Source organism: Chelonia mydas, chromosome 1 (genome assembly GCF_015237465.2).
Source record: "Chelonia mydas isolate rCheMyd1 chromosome 1, rCheMyd1.pri.v2, whole genome shotgun sequence".
NCBI classification, from domain to species: Eukaryota; Metazoa; Chordata; order Testudines; family Cheloniidae; genus Chelonia; species Chelonia mydas.
The window spans coordinates 206,634,862-206,649,697 of NC_057849.1; the positions used below are offsets into that span (position 1 = coordinate 206,634,862).

Sequence of the window (14,836 nt, forward strand, 5' to 3'; positions counted from 1 at the left end):
AACGGGTAGTGATGAATGGCTCCATGTCTAGTTGGCAGCCGGTATCAAGTGGAGTGCCCCAAGGGTCGGTCCTGGGGCCGGTTTTGTTCAATATCTTCATAAACGATCTGGAGGATGGTGTGGATTGCACCCTCAGCAAGTTTGCAGAAGACACTAAACTGGGAGAAGAGTTAGATATGCTGGAGGGTAGGGATAGGATACAGATAGCCCTAGACAAATTAGAGGATTGGGCCAAAAGAAATCTGAGGAGGTTCAAAAAGGACAAGTGCAGAGTCCTGCACTTAGGACGGAAGAATCCAATGCACTGCTACAGACTAGGGACCGAATGGCTCGGCAGCAGTTCGGCAGAAAAGGACCTAGGGGTTACAGTGGACGAGAAGCTGGATATGAGTCAACAGTGTGCCCTCGTTGCCAAGAAGGCCAATGGCATTTTGGGATGTATATGTAGGGGCATTGCCAGCAGATCGAGGGACGTGAGGCCTCATCTGGAGTACTGTGTCCAGTTTTGGGCCCCACACTACAAGAAGGATGTGGAAAAATTGGAAAGAGTTCAGCGGAGGGCAACAAAAATGATTAGGGGACTGGAACACATGACTTATGAGGGGAGGCTGAGGGAACTGGGGATGTTTAGTTTTCAGAAGAGAAGAATGAGGGGGGATTTGATAGCTGCTTTCAACTACCTGAAAGGGGGTTCCAAAGAGGATGGCTCTAGACTGTTCTCAGTGGTAGCTTAAGACAGAACAAGGAGTAATGATCTCAAGTTGCAGTGGGGGAGGTTTAGGTTGGATATTAGGAAAAACTTTTTCACTAGGAGGGTGGTGAAACACTGGAATGCGTTACCTAGGGAGGTTGTGGAATCTCCTTCCTTAGAAGTTTTTAAGGTCAGGCTTGACAAAGCCCTGGCTGGGATGATTTAATTGGGGATTGGTCCTGCTTTGAGCAGGGGGTTGGACTAGATGACCTCCTGAGGTCCCTTCCAACCCTGATATTCTATGATTCTATGACAGTGGTGGGGTAGTCGTAGGGTCCCCCCATAGAATGCCATGCAGCTGATCATAGAAGCGGCATATCTGGTGCTCTGACCCAGAGCGACCGTTTGCCTCCTTTGTCTTTTGGTAGGCTCCTTAACTTTCACGCGGCACTGCTGTGTGTCCCTGTTGTAGCCTCTGTTCACCATGCCCTGTGCAATTTTGGCATATATATTAGCATTTCTTCTTTTTGATCGGAGTTCTGCCTGCACAGATTGTTCTCCCCATACAGCAATCAGATCCAATGTCTCCCGTTCGCTCCATGCTGGAGCTTGTTTGCGATTCTGGGACTGCACGGTCACCTGTGCTGCTGAGCTCGCCATGCTGACCAAACAGGAAATGAAATTCAAAAGTTCCCGGGGCTTTTCCTGTGTACCTGGCTAGTGCATTGGAGTTGAAAGTGCTGTCCAGAGTGGTCACATTGGAGCACTCTGGGATAGCTCCCGGGGTCCAATACCATCAAATTGCATCTGCACTACCCCAAATTTGACCCAGCAGGGTCGATTTTAGCGCTACTCCCCTTGCCAGGGAGGAGTACAGCAGCCAATTTTAAGAGTCCTTTACGTCGACGGAACAGGTTTGGTTGTGTAGACGCATTGCTTATAAAATCGACCTAATGCGGCTAAATTTGACCTAACCTCGTAGTGTAGACCAGGGCTAAAAATATGTGCTAACTACTTATGTGAAACAATCTGTTCAAACCTTGTATTTAGCAGTGACATACCTGGTCTACACTGTAGAGTTAGGTCGATGCAAGGAAGCTTCTGTCAACCTAACTCTGTGTCTACACTAAAATGTCACTCCCGCCGATGTAACTTGCCCACTACGCCAACTTAATAACTCCACCTCCGCAAGAGGCATAGCACTTAGCTCGATGTAGTTGGGGTCATACAGTGTCAGTGTAGACACTGTGTTACTTATGTCGACTTTAGTGGCCTCTAGGAGGTGTCCCACAATGCCCCACTATGACCACTCTGGTCATCATTTTGAACACCACTGCCAAGTGGCCAGTATGCAGGTACATCTCCCTTCCCTTTTAAAGCCCCACGATTTTTTGAAATTATATTTCCCTGATTGCTCGGTGTGGAGAGCACAACTAGCAACTGCCCAGCGGATTGTGCTGGCTCCACGCAGCAGACGCGCTCCTGCCTGCAGTGCACGGGAGGGGGTGGTCTCTCGGCTCTGTGGGGCAAAGAGGCTGCGCAGGCACAGCTCCAATCCTGCAGTAGAAATGTCGACATCTACAAGGAGATCGCTTGGGGCATGGGGGAGAAGGGCTACAAGCAGGGCTGGATTTACACCTTCTGCGCCCCTAGGCACAGCATCTTCAGAACACCCTCCCCCCTACATATGACCTTCGTGTTTTCTGTAAAAAATTAAACAAAAAAAAATATAAACACAGCATCTCTGGGAAGGCATGAGACCCTCCGCCATGCATGGCACTCCCAGCCCACGCCAGGGCGCAGCCCACCCGCCCCAGGCGAGGTGCAAGGGTGGGACTGTACCTCTCCCCAGGTGAGCAGGCCCCGGGTGTCTTCCATCCCTCCTGCAGGCCGGCATGGCAGCCGCACTCCAGCTCTGCCAGTGCAAGTGAACGGGGCACCGGCCACACCCCTCCATTCTCCAAGCATTGTCAAAACTACAATACCCACACGAGGAAATAAGGAAAGAGATCAACAGAGCCAGACATGTACCCAGAAGCCTCCTGCTGCAAGACAAGCCCAAGAAAGAAACCAACAGAACTCCACTGGCCATCACATACAGTCCTCAGCTAAAACCTCTCCAACGTATCATCAGTGATCTACCACCCATCCCAGACAACGATCTCTCACTTTCACAGGCCTTGCGAGGCAGGCCAGTCCTCGTCCACAGACAACCCGCCAACCTGAAGCATATTCTCACCAGCAACTACGCACTGCACCATAGTAACTCTAACTCAGAAACCGATCCATGCAACAAACCTCAATGCCAACTCTGCCCACATATCTACACCAGCGACACCATCACAGGACCTAACCAGATCAGCCACACCATCACCGGTTCATTCACCTGCACGTCCACCGATGTATTATACGCCATCATATGCCAGCAATGCCCCTCTGCTATGTACATCGGCCAAACTGGACAGTCCCTACGTAAAAGGATAAATGGACACAAATCAGATATTAGGAATGGCAATCTACAAAAACCTGTAGGAGAACACTTCAATCTCACTGGACACACAAGAGCAGATTGAAAGGTAGCCAGCCTGCAGCAAAAAAACTTCAGGACCAGACTTCAAAGAGAAACTTCTGAGCTTCAGTTCATTTGCAAATTTGACACCATCAGCTCAGGATTAAACAAAGACTGTGAATGGCCGGCCAACTACAAAAGCAGTTTCTCCTCCCTTGGTGTTCACACCTCAACTGCTAGAAGAGGGCCTCATCCTCCCTGATTGAACTGACCTCGTTATCCCTAGCCTGATTCTTGCTTGCATATTTATACCTGGCTCTGGAAATTTCCACTACATGTATCTGAAGAAGTGGGTATTCACCCACGAAAGCTCATGCTCCAGTACATCTGTTAGTCTATAAGGTGCCACAGGACTCTTTGCCACTTGTACTATTTTGAGTAACCTAATGCAGTGGTTTTCAAACTTTTTTTCTGGAGACCCAGTTGAAGAAAATTGTTGATGCCTGTGACTCAATGGAGCTGGGGATGAGGGGTTTGGGGTGTGGGAGGGGCTCAGGGCTGGCATGCGGGGGTGAGTGCTGCGGGGTGGGGCCGGGAATGAGGGGTTCAGGGTGTGGGAGGGGGCTCTGGGCTGGAGTAGAGGGTTAGCGTGCAGGAGGGGGTCAGGGCTCTGGGCTAGGGGCGCAGGCTCTGGGGTAGGTCCAGGGATGAGGGGTTTGAGGTGCAGGAGGGGGCTCTGGGTTTGGGGGGGCTCAGGACTGGGGCAGAGGGTTGGGATGTGGTAGGGGGTCAACCTCTGAGCTGGGGGTCCAGGCTCTGGGTTGGGGCCGGGGATGAGGAGTTTAGGGTGCAGGAGGGGGCTCCAGGTTTAGGGGCAGCTCAGGGCTGGGGCAGGGAATGGGGCACAGGGTTGGAGCATGGGCTTACCTCGGGTGGCTCCCAGTCAGCAGCGCAGCCGGGGTGCTAAGGCAGGCTTCCTGCCTGTCCTGGGACCGCGGATTGCGCTGCGCCCTAGAAGCAGCCAGCAGCAGGTCCGGCTCGTAGGCGGAGGTGCGCAAGCTCTCGCCCACAGGCACTGCCTCCCCAGCTCCCATTGGCCAGGAGCCGGTGCTCGGGGTGGGGGCAGTACGCGGAGCCCCGTGTCCCTCCCCCCCCGCGAGGAGCCAGACCTGTTGCTGGCCGCTTCTGGGGTGCAACACATTGTTAGAACAAGTAGGAACTAGCCTGCCTTAGCCGGGCAGCACTGCTGACAGGACTTTTAACCACTCAGTCCGCAGTGCTGACCAGAGCCGCAGCAACCCAGTGCTCAGTACTGGGTCGCGACCTGCAGTTTGAAAACTACTGACCTAATGAAGACATTCTGAGTTTCCACAAATAGAATTTTATGCTGTGCAATGAAACAGGGCAACTAAAGTAAAGTGGAAACAAATACACACATTAAAAACAGTGCATCAACATGAACCATACTCGGAAACCCCAAGTTCAAAACAAGAGTGAACAGCAGTTGTCTGAGCCTGTGGTTTCACAAGTTGGAGTAAGTGTAGCTCTAGTTCTCCTTGGGTTTTCCCTGGCATACAGTGATAGGGGTAAAGATGCACACCATGCTGTCACCTCTACTTTTTGGGTGTATAGGGAGCACCACCCAGGGAATTCTCCAAGAATGGGAAAGGCTGCTTGCACAGGGGTGTTTGGGCATGTAGGTCAGCAGTGCTCTGCAACATTTCAGTTTGTGACCTGAGCATACCCATGCTGTCCTGGTGCATTTCCCAATGCACCCCTCTCCTTTTCCCTCTCCTGCCGCAACCGCCCCCTCCATTCTCGGGCCTTCTCCATGGTCACAGTCATACGGCCCCTCCAAGCCCTCAGTTCACAGTTCAAGCGAGCATGGAGTGGGGACTTCTCAAGGCCACCATGCCAGAGGCTGCTGATTGAAAGAGACAGATACTCAATTAGCTTTACAGTCAGAAGGGAAAGGGAAAGATAAGGCTCAGAAGTCCCTTGAACTATTATTCCCATAACTACCATTAATCAGAAATGCTATTGTCACTTTATCTTTGGAATACCTCAGCACAGCACTGCTCTGTAGCTCAAACCATGGTGAGCACAGCCTAGTGGGGAGGAGGGGGTACACCATTCCATGGAAGCATAGGTGACACATAGGGTGGGTATGCAGGGTCAAATATTTCCAGATTGCTGCTTGACCTGCCAGGTGGGAGGAAGAGGGACTCTGTCCTTCTCCTGCTGTGCCTGCCCCCCAGCATGCTCAGCCCCTGTCCCTGGCAGCTGGACCCGGGTGGGGAGTGGAAGAGGCAGGACCAGCAGCTTCTCACATCAGCTGCTCTGGGTCACTGCTCTGTGCCCCCTCTTCTCCCAGCCCAGGCCCGGCTTCTGGGGATGGGGGCTAAGTGAGCCAGAAACGTGCCCTGGGGAGTGGGGGCTCCAGCTCACTCAGCCCCCGTCCCCAGCAGCAGGACCTGGGCAGGGAGCAGCCTGCTCTCTCCCCAGCCAGGCTCTCTCAGGCAGCTGCCGCACTACACAGAGGCAGCGACAGGGAGCGGCTGGCTTCAGCCGCATGAGAAATGGCTCCCTCCCACTCCCTGCCTGGGCCCAGCTGCCGGGGAGAGCAGCTGAACATGCTGGGGCTGAGGCACAGTGGGAGGACAGAGCCCCTCCCTGCTCCAGGTAACTGGTGGAGCGGGGAGAGCGTGGCCGCCCCAGGCTGGGCATAGGGTGGGTGGGGGGTGTAGTTGGGAAGAGGAGACTCATGGGGTGGTCACATGTCCTCCCCTTTAGACTGTCCCTTCTGCCCCCTCTTCCCCTCTCCCCGCCTCCCCCCCCCCCCACTACTGGGAGGCACAAGCAGTCTATGCATAGAAGCTTTAAAAGCTGGGCCTCCCTAGGCACGGGCATAGGGGAAGTGCAGTGCGATATAGTCACAGGTGGTGGTGGTGATGTTGGCTGATATCTCACTCCAGAGAGTGACAAAGGCACAAAGAACCCAGCTGTTCCTGGTGTCCCTAAGCCACCTAGGCCCCTGTGCTGCTAGCCAGTGTACTGCCCTAGTGCCAGCTAAACTCATGGTGGTGGGGTGTAGGAAAGTTTCCTATTGTGGGGGAAGAAACACGGCCACCATCCCTGGAAATGTTTGGAGGAGGATTGCAGAGTACCTCCAGGAAAGTTTCGAGATCTCTTAAGAGGATAAGAGGGGCATCCCTAGTAAGATAAACAAAGCACTCTGGATGGGTCCCTTCCCCCCTCAGCATAGCCCAGCAAACCAAAGAATGGAAAATCAGATGCTGCCTGTTTGTAATACATCTACCTGAGTGCAGGCCGCTGCTCTGCTGCACAGTGTGTAATCAGACTGCTCTTTTATTTTTTTCCATTTATTCTCCAACATTTTGTTTTTAACATTAGATCAGTAACGTAAGCCACCGAAATGCAATGCCGTGTTCTGTAAACTCGCAGATGGAACAGATGCCATTTTTAAATGGGGAAGAAGGGGTGGAGGGAGGGCAATGAAAAGGGGAAAAAGTGATTATAAGGAATAATGCATGTACAAACTTACCAGAGATCCCTTCCCCTTCACCAGTGGGCTCATCTGCATTTATCATTTATTTATTGAACTGGCTTGATTCCAGTAGAGTTTCAAACGGCTCCTGGCTTGCAGCATGGGTCCCCCACCATGTTGCCTTCTTCGTGTACTTCCTCGCTCCTCATGGCAGGGGTCTCAGCCCCGGGCTCCTGTGAAGCATCCACTGTCTTACATGGGGTGCTGAGAGGGTCCCCACTAAGTTTGGCATGCAGTTTGCCATGAAAGTGGCAAGTCTGCAGGGCAGCACCAGATTTCTCTTTATCTTACCTCAGCTTCCAGTATCCCTGGCCAGCACACATCCTTCACTGTCACACAGCACTGCTGCTGAGCCCTGTCATAGAATCATAGGTCTGGAAGAGGCCTTGAGAGGTCATCTAGTCCAGTCCCCTGCACTCATGGCAGGACTAAGTATTATCTAGACCATCCCTGAAAGTGTTTGTCTAACCTGCTCTTAAAAATCTCTGAGGATGGAGATTCCACAACCTCCCTAGGCAATTTATTCCAGTGCTTAACCACCCTGACAGCTAGGAAGTTTTTCCTAATGTCCAACTCCCTTGATGCAATTTAACCCCATTGCTTCTTGTCCTATCCTCAGAGGTTAAGAAGAATAATTCTTCTCCCTCCTCCTTGTAACAACCTTTTATGTACTTGAAAACTGTTATCATGTCCCCTCTCAATCTTCTCTTTTCCAGACTAAACAAACCCAATTTTTTCAATCTTCCCTCATAGGTCATGTTTTCTAGACCTTTAATCATTTTTTGCCACTCTTTTAGCATCCCCTGTGCAATCTGTGTGTAGATGGTGATGTTTCTATGGCAGGTGTGTAGCTGTACTGACACAGCCTCTTCTCCCCACAGGCCATGGAGACCCAAAGTTTCTTGCCTGCTCTATGTGTGGAGCCAGCATGGCTGGATGGTCAGATGCACACAACAGGGGAGAGCAGAGCTCCTAGGTGTGCTGGCCAGATGGGCAATCAGAAAAAGGCATTTCAGAAACACACCAGGGTTTAAAGTCGGGGGAGGGGAGGAAGGGCTTTTGGTCTCTGTGACCCTAAGGGAGTAGAGTTCAAAATTGTGACTGGAGCTACCAGTGTCGCAGGGACTGGGGGATTGTGAGACAGCTGCTAGAGACTGTCAGGATCGACACAGGTCATGCAGTGTCTATGCTTGCACTGCATCAACCTAAGTAGGTCAGCCCTGGCTCTGTGTTGTTCAGGGAGATGGTTTTACTGCATCACTGTAATAGGACACTTACATCAGCGTGAAGCAAAATTCTGGTGTATACACATGCACAACTGGATCAATGCAAGTCAACTTAGGCTGACCTAACTGGACCTACTACATGGTTCCTGTGAACCATACATGACACAGTGACTCTGGGTCTTGTTCCCTCCAGTTGCTGATGAACAGAGAGAAAAGCCTGCTACTGCTCTCAGAGTTATTCTTTTAGCTCAAGTGACAGAGGCCTGTACTTAGGAACTCAAGACACTCCTAGTTTCCATCCCCACCGATGAACCTGGGGAGTTCATCCTGAGGAACTGGCTGGGGAATGCTGTGGGTGAGGAGGTCTCTGAGGTAGCTTATTGTTATAGGCTTTTCTATATCCATGTTTGGTAAGAGCACCTCACAAACATAATTGAATTTAGCCTCACACCTCTGTGAGGTAGGAAAGTATTATTATCACATTGTGTAGTTGGGAAAACTGAGGCACGGGGGAGGAAGTGACTTGTCCAAGGTCATACAGGAATATTGGTGGCAGAGCTCGGTGGCAGAGCTCTTAGATTTCTAGAGTTTCAGTCCAGTGCCTTAACATGGCCACCTTTCCCCCTGCCTTACCCCACAGCTAAGTCTCAGACCAGTGAAACTGGGACCAGGAATTTGAAGCCTGCTTTGGAATGAATGGAGAGCTCAGGTGGGATGTATTTGCCTTGGCTGTAGCTGCTAATGAGGTTAGGTTTCTGGCTTTCAAAGCCCTACCTTGATCTCACTGTGTCCACAATCAAGGGTTAAGGTGGAAGAGTTTCTTGTTTACATGTTAAAAGCCCTCTATTCCCCAGGGGCTGTTGCTGGGGTCCTCTCAGAGGTTCAGAAACAAAACCAAGCCACAATAAGAGTGACCAGATTTTCTTTGCATCCGATGAAGTGAGCTCTTGCTCACGAAAGCTTATGCTCAAATAAATTTGTTAGTGTCTAAGGTGCCACAAGTACTCCTTTTCTTTTTGCAAATTTTCTTTGTGATTCCAAATGATCATGAAGTCATCCTGTTATAAAATATGATTCCTAAGACAGGGCTTGCCCTACACTGATCTCTGTGTGATCCCACATGGGTTTGAACTGGGGCTGGTTTCTCTGGGAGTTTAACATCGGTTGGAGTAAGTAATGAAAGTCTCATTAGTAAAGGGCTCCTTAGAGGCTTATGTTAAGAACATAAGAACATAAGGATGGCCATACTCGGTCAGACCAAAGGTCCATCCAGCCCAGTATCCTGTCTACTGACAGGTTTCAGAATAGCAGCCACGTTAGTCTGTATTCACAAAAAGAAAAGGAGTACTTGTGGCACCTTAGAGACTAACTACACCATTTGCTCAAGAAACTCCCTGAAAAAGCACAAGAACAAATCCGCACAGACACACCCTTGGAACCCCGACCTGGGGTATTCTATCTGCTACCCAAGATCCATAAACCTGGAAATCCTGGATGCCCCATCATCTCAGGCATTGGCACTCTGACAGCAGGATTGTCTGGCTATGTAGACTCCCTCCTCAGGCCCTATGCTACCAGTACTCCCAGCTATCTTTGAGACACCTCTGACTTCCTGAGGAAACTACAATCCATCGGTGATCTTCCTGAAAACACCATCCTGGCCACTATGGATGTAGAAGCCCTCTACACCAACATTCCACACAAAGATGGACTACAAGCCGTCAGGAACAGTATCCCCAATAATGTCACGGCAAACCTGATGGCTGAACTTTGTGACTTTGTCCTCACCCATAACTATTTCACATTTGGGGACAATGTATACCTTCAGATCAGCGGCACTGCTATGGGTACCCGCATGGCCCCACAGTATGCCAACATTTTTATGGCTGACTTAAAACAACGCTTCCTCAGCTCTCGTCCCCTAATGCCCCTACTCTACTTGCGCTACATTGATGACATCTTCATCATCTGGACCCATGGAAAAGAAGCCCTTGAGGAATTCCACCATGATTTCAACAATTTCCATCCCACCATCAACCTCAGCCTGGACCAGTCCACACAAGAGATCCACTTCCTGGACACTATGGTGCTAATAAGCAATGGTCACATAAACACCACCCTATACCGGAAACCTACTGACCGCTATTCCTACCTACATGGCTCCAGCTTTCATCCAGACCACACAACACAATCCATTGTCTACAGCCAAGCTCTACGATACAACCGCATTTGCTCCAACCCCTTAGACAGAGACAAACACCTACAAGATCTCTAGCAAGCATTCTTACAACTACAATACCCACCTGCTGAAGTGAGGAAACAGATTGACAGAGCCAGAAGAGTACCCAGAAGTCACCTACTACAGGACAGGCCCAACAAAGAAAATAACAGAACGCCACTAGCCATCACCTTCAGCCCCCAACTAAAACCTCTCCAACGCATCATCAAGGATCTACAACCGATCCTGAAGGACGACCCATCACTCTCACAGATCTTCGGAGACAGGCCAGTCCTTGCTTATAGACAGCCCCCCCACCTGAAGCAAATACTCACCAGCAATCACACACCACACATCAGAACCACTAACCAAGGAACCTATCCTTGCAACAAAGCCCTTTGCCAGCTGCGTCCACATATCTATTCAGGGGACACCATCATAGGGCCTAATCACATCAGCCACACTATCAGAGGCTCGTTCACCTGCACATCTACCAATGTGATATATGCCATCGTGTGCCAGCAATGCCCCTCTGCCATGTACATTGGTCAAACTGGACAGTCTCTACGTAAAAGAATAAATGGACAGAAATCAGACGTCAAGAATTATAACATTCAAAAACCAGTTGGAGAACACTTCAATCTCTCTGGTCACTTGATTACAGACCTAAAAGTTGCAATTCTTCAACAAAAAAACTTCAAAAACAGCTTCAAACGAGAGACTGCTGAATTGGAATTAATTTGCAAACTGGGTACAATTAACTTAGGCTTGAATAGAGACTGGGAGTGGATGGGTCATTGCACAAAGTAAAACTATTCCCCGTGTTTATTTCACCCCCTCCGCCCCCCACTGTTCCTCAGACGTTCTTGTCAACTGCTGGAAATGGCCCACCTTGATTATCACTACAAGAGGTTCCCCCCCACACACCCGCCACTCTCCTGCTGGTAATAGCTCACCTTAAGTGATCACTCTGGTTACAGTGTGTACGGTAACACCCATTGTTTCATGTTCTCTGTGTATATAAATCTCCCCACTGTATTTTCCACTGCATGCATCCGATGAAGTGAGCTGTAGCTCATGAAAGCTTATGCTCAGATAAATGTGTTAGTCTCTAAGGTGCCACAAGTTCTCCTTTTCTTTTTTCAAAGAGACTGATGTTCACAAAAAGATCTAAGAAACATACAACTGTGGTCAGTGCACGAGGTGATTTCCATTTGACATTTTCTGGGGTTTCAGCATTTATGAACATGAGCTCTCAGTGTGATGCTGTTGCAAAAAGGGCTAATGGGATTTTTGGATGCATAAAGAAGGGAGTGATGTATAGAAGCAGGGAGGTGATTCTACCTCCGTGTACGGCAACGGTGAGACTGATACTGGAATACGGCATCCAGTGCTCATGTCCATATTTCTAAAAGGATGTTGAAAAATTGGAGAGGGTGCAGCGAAGAGCAACAAAAAATTATTCAAGGTCTGAAAAACCTGCCTTACAGTGAGAGACGTAAGGAGTTCAATCTATTTAGCTTATCAAAGAGGCAACTTGAACTCAAACTATAACTACCTTCTTTGTAGCAGACAAAGGCTTAACAAGACCCAGTGGCTGGAAGCTCAAGTGAGAAAAATTCAAACTGGACATAAAATGCAATTTTTAAACAGTGGAACAATTTATCAAAGGATGTGGTAAATTTCCCGTCACTTAGGCATTTTAAATGAAGACTGGGTGTCTTTCCAAAAGACCCGTACTAGCTCAACCACAAGTTATTGGACTTGTTGTAGAATCACTGAGACCCTCTATGGTCTGTGTAATACAGGAGGTCAGACTAGATGATCACAATGGTGCCTTCTGGCCTTAAAATATATGCAATGGACATACAGCACACACACACACACACACACACACACACGCATACACACACACATACATCTGGCCGGTAGCTGCCATCTCATTGTCCTGCACTTTGGTCTGATGATAAAATTCCCCTCCTTGGAGGGTGTTTGGGGACGATGACAACAGGTGGCTGGTAACAGGGAGAACCACTGCTCCCCTTCCCCCCACAACTACACACATGCTGCCCTTACTGCCCACTGCAGTATGGAAAAGAGTTCAGGTGTACATCATGAGTGAGGGGGAAGTCAATGTCAGGGTCTTGTAAAGGGCTCATCTTGGGACCTCCCAGTGTATCTGGGTTTTACTAGACATCTTGGTCAACATGGGTTGAGTGTGTAACTCTTCCTCCCTCTCTGACTATGCCTTCATCTTTTGCTTTCTTTCTTTATTTCTTTTCCCCCATGTCCCTGGGTGTCCCTAACCCTCCAGTTGGCAGAAGCTGAGAGTGGACGGCAGGCCACAGATCACTTGATGATTGCCCTCTTCTGTTCATTCCCTCTGTAGCATCTGGCACGGGTCACCATCAGAGACAGGATACTGGTCTAGGTGGACCATTGGTCCGACCCAATATGGCATCTCTTTCTTTCTTTCTTTCTTTCTACAGTTTTGCATAACCAAATCTCTCAGGCCATCTCTTAGTGACCCACAATCCCATCCAACCTAATTCTGAATCTATGTGGACACTATCAGATCAAAAGTTAGATATTCATGCTACATTGAGGAGAGACAGAAAAGGGAGCAGAGGAACAGCAGAAACCTCGGGTGAAGAAAGGAGTCGAAAGAGGGAGAGGTATTGTACTACTGTGGGAGCTGTCTTAGGAAAACCAGAAAGATAAAATGAACTCGATAGCTGTATATGAAGAAAGTTCTAGAAACATACATGGAGAAAAGAGAGATGGATCCAGTAAAAAAAACAGGGTGAAAACCAAAGCAAAGACATGTACAAATATAGAGGGTAAAGAACAGAAAGGGAAAGAGAAAACTTCTAATGAACGAATGCCTCCATTGTCGACACTGGCTGCAGTAACACCCTGCTTTGTGCCAGCCGAGCTCTGGGGCAGCTCCTGTGCCACTACCCCAGAGCCTGAGCAGTTTTTTGGGGGAGAAAATATTTTTTGCTAAAAATAAATGTCTCACCTTTGGTGAGCAGGGCAAAGACGGGTGTCAGCAACAGTTCAGTTCTAAACGCTTTTGCCAGCTTAGAAAATAGCCCATAAGAGTGGCAAAAGCAGCACTTGTCCCTATATTTGTACATGTCTTTGCTTTGGTTTTCACCCTGTTTTTTTTACTGCATGCTCTTTGGGACAGAATTTTATGAATAAAATGGGTCAAAAAATAAGAAAAGTACAAACAATAGATGTCCTTGTTCTGGTCACATTGAAAGAAAGAATGATCAATATTTAGTAAAATATTTTCCTTACCACTTTTTCTCTCTCTCTCTGTCTGCCTCTCTCCTGTGCTGTGTTCATCACCAGGTGTACATGATCTAAGAGAAACAACAACTGACACAGCAGAGAAAAATGATGATTTTCAGAAAGCTGCTCAGATGTTGGCCTTTCTGTCTCCTCCTCTCATAGAACAGTCCCAACAAGGGCTTGATGACAGTTCATGTTCTGCTCAGGGTCCATGCACCGCCTTCTTATTTGACTGGTGGTTTCCCATAAGCATTTGAACACAATTCTTGGTATCGAGGGAAACGCTGACTATAGAAGAGGGTTATTTAGTACGGTGCTTGTCTTAGGGGAAGTGCCTATGCAAAGCTGCGAGGGCCTACTGGCTGTATGCGCATGTATAGGATGCCATGACTGGGCAGGGGCTTGGAAAGGTCAGTGAGTGGAAACCTGCATGATTTCAGGGTGCGTGTGCATTTATGGGGTTGTGTGGCAGCAGGCCCAGGGGATTCTCTGTGGGTTTGTATATTTGGAATATGTCAAGGTTAAGTTGGGGTTAATAATCACAACTTCTGTTCCTATGCCATCATGTACCAGCAATGCCCCTCTGCCATGTACATTGGTCAAACTGGACAGTCTCTATGTAAAAGAATAAATGGACATAAATCAGACGTCAAGAATTATAACATTCAAAAATCAGTCGGAGAACACTTCAATCTCTTTGGTCACTTGATTACAGACCTAAAAGTTGTAATTCTTCAACCAAAAAAACGTCAAAAACAGACTCCAACGAGAGACTGCTGAATTGGAATTAATTTGCAAACTGGATACAATTAACTTAGGCTTGAATAGAGACTGGGATTGGATGGGTCATTGCACAAAGTAAAACTATTCCCCGTGTTTATTTCACCCCCTTCGCCCCCCACTGTTCCTCAGACGTTCTTGTCAACTGCTGGAAATGGCCCACCTTGATTATCACTACAAGAGGTTCCCCCCCACACACCCGCCACTCTCCTGCTGGTAATAGCTCACCTTAAGTGATCATTCTCCTTACAGTGTGTATGGTAATACCCATTGTTTCATGTTCTCTATGTATATAAATCTCCCCACTGTATTTTCCACTGAATGCATCCGATGAAGTGAGCTGTAGCTCACGAAAGCTTATGCTCAATAAATTTGTTAGTCTCTAAGGTGCCACAAGTACTCCTTTTCTTTTTGTCTACCGACAGTGGCCAATGCCAGGTGCCCCAGAGGGAGTGAACCTAACAGGTGATGATCAAGTGATCTCTCTCCTGCCATCCATCTCCACCCTCTGACAAACTGAGGCTAGGGACACCATTCCTTACCC

The 14,836-nt window shown here is 48.7% G+C and overlaps 1 long non-coding RNA gene across 1 annotated transcript; it reads right to left on the bottom strand.

Moving 5' to 3' along the window:
* Positions 1 to 1,220: 1,220 nt before the first annotated feature.
* Positions 1,221 to 13,815, bottom strand: LOC119565240. The gene is made up of 3 exons (XR_006288593.1): positions 13,519 to 13,815; positions 6,766 to 6,941; positions 1,221 to 5,124 (listed from the first exon to the last, which is right to left on the bottom strand). It is a non-coding gene; the product is annotated as an uncharacterized LOC119565240 (long non-coding RNA).
* Between the last annotated feature and the right edge of the window lie 1,021 nt (positions 13,816 to 14,836).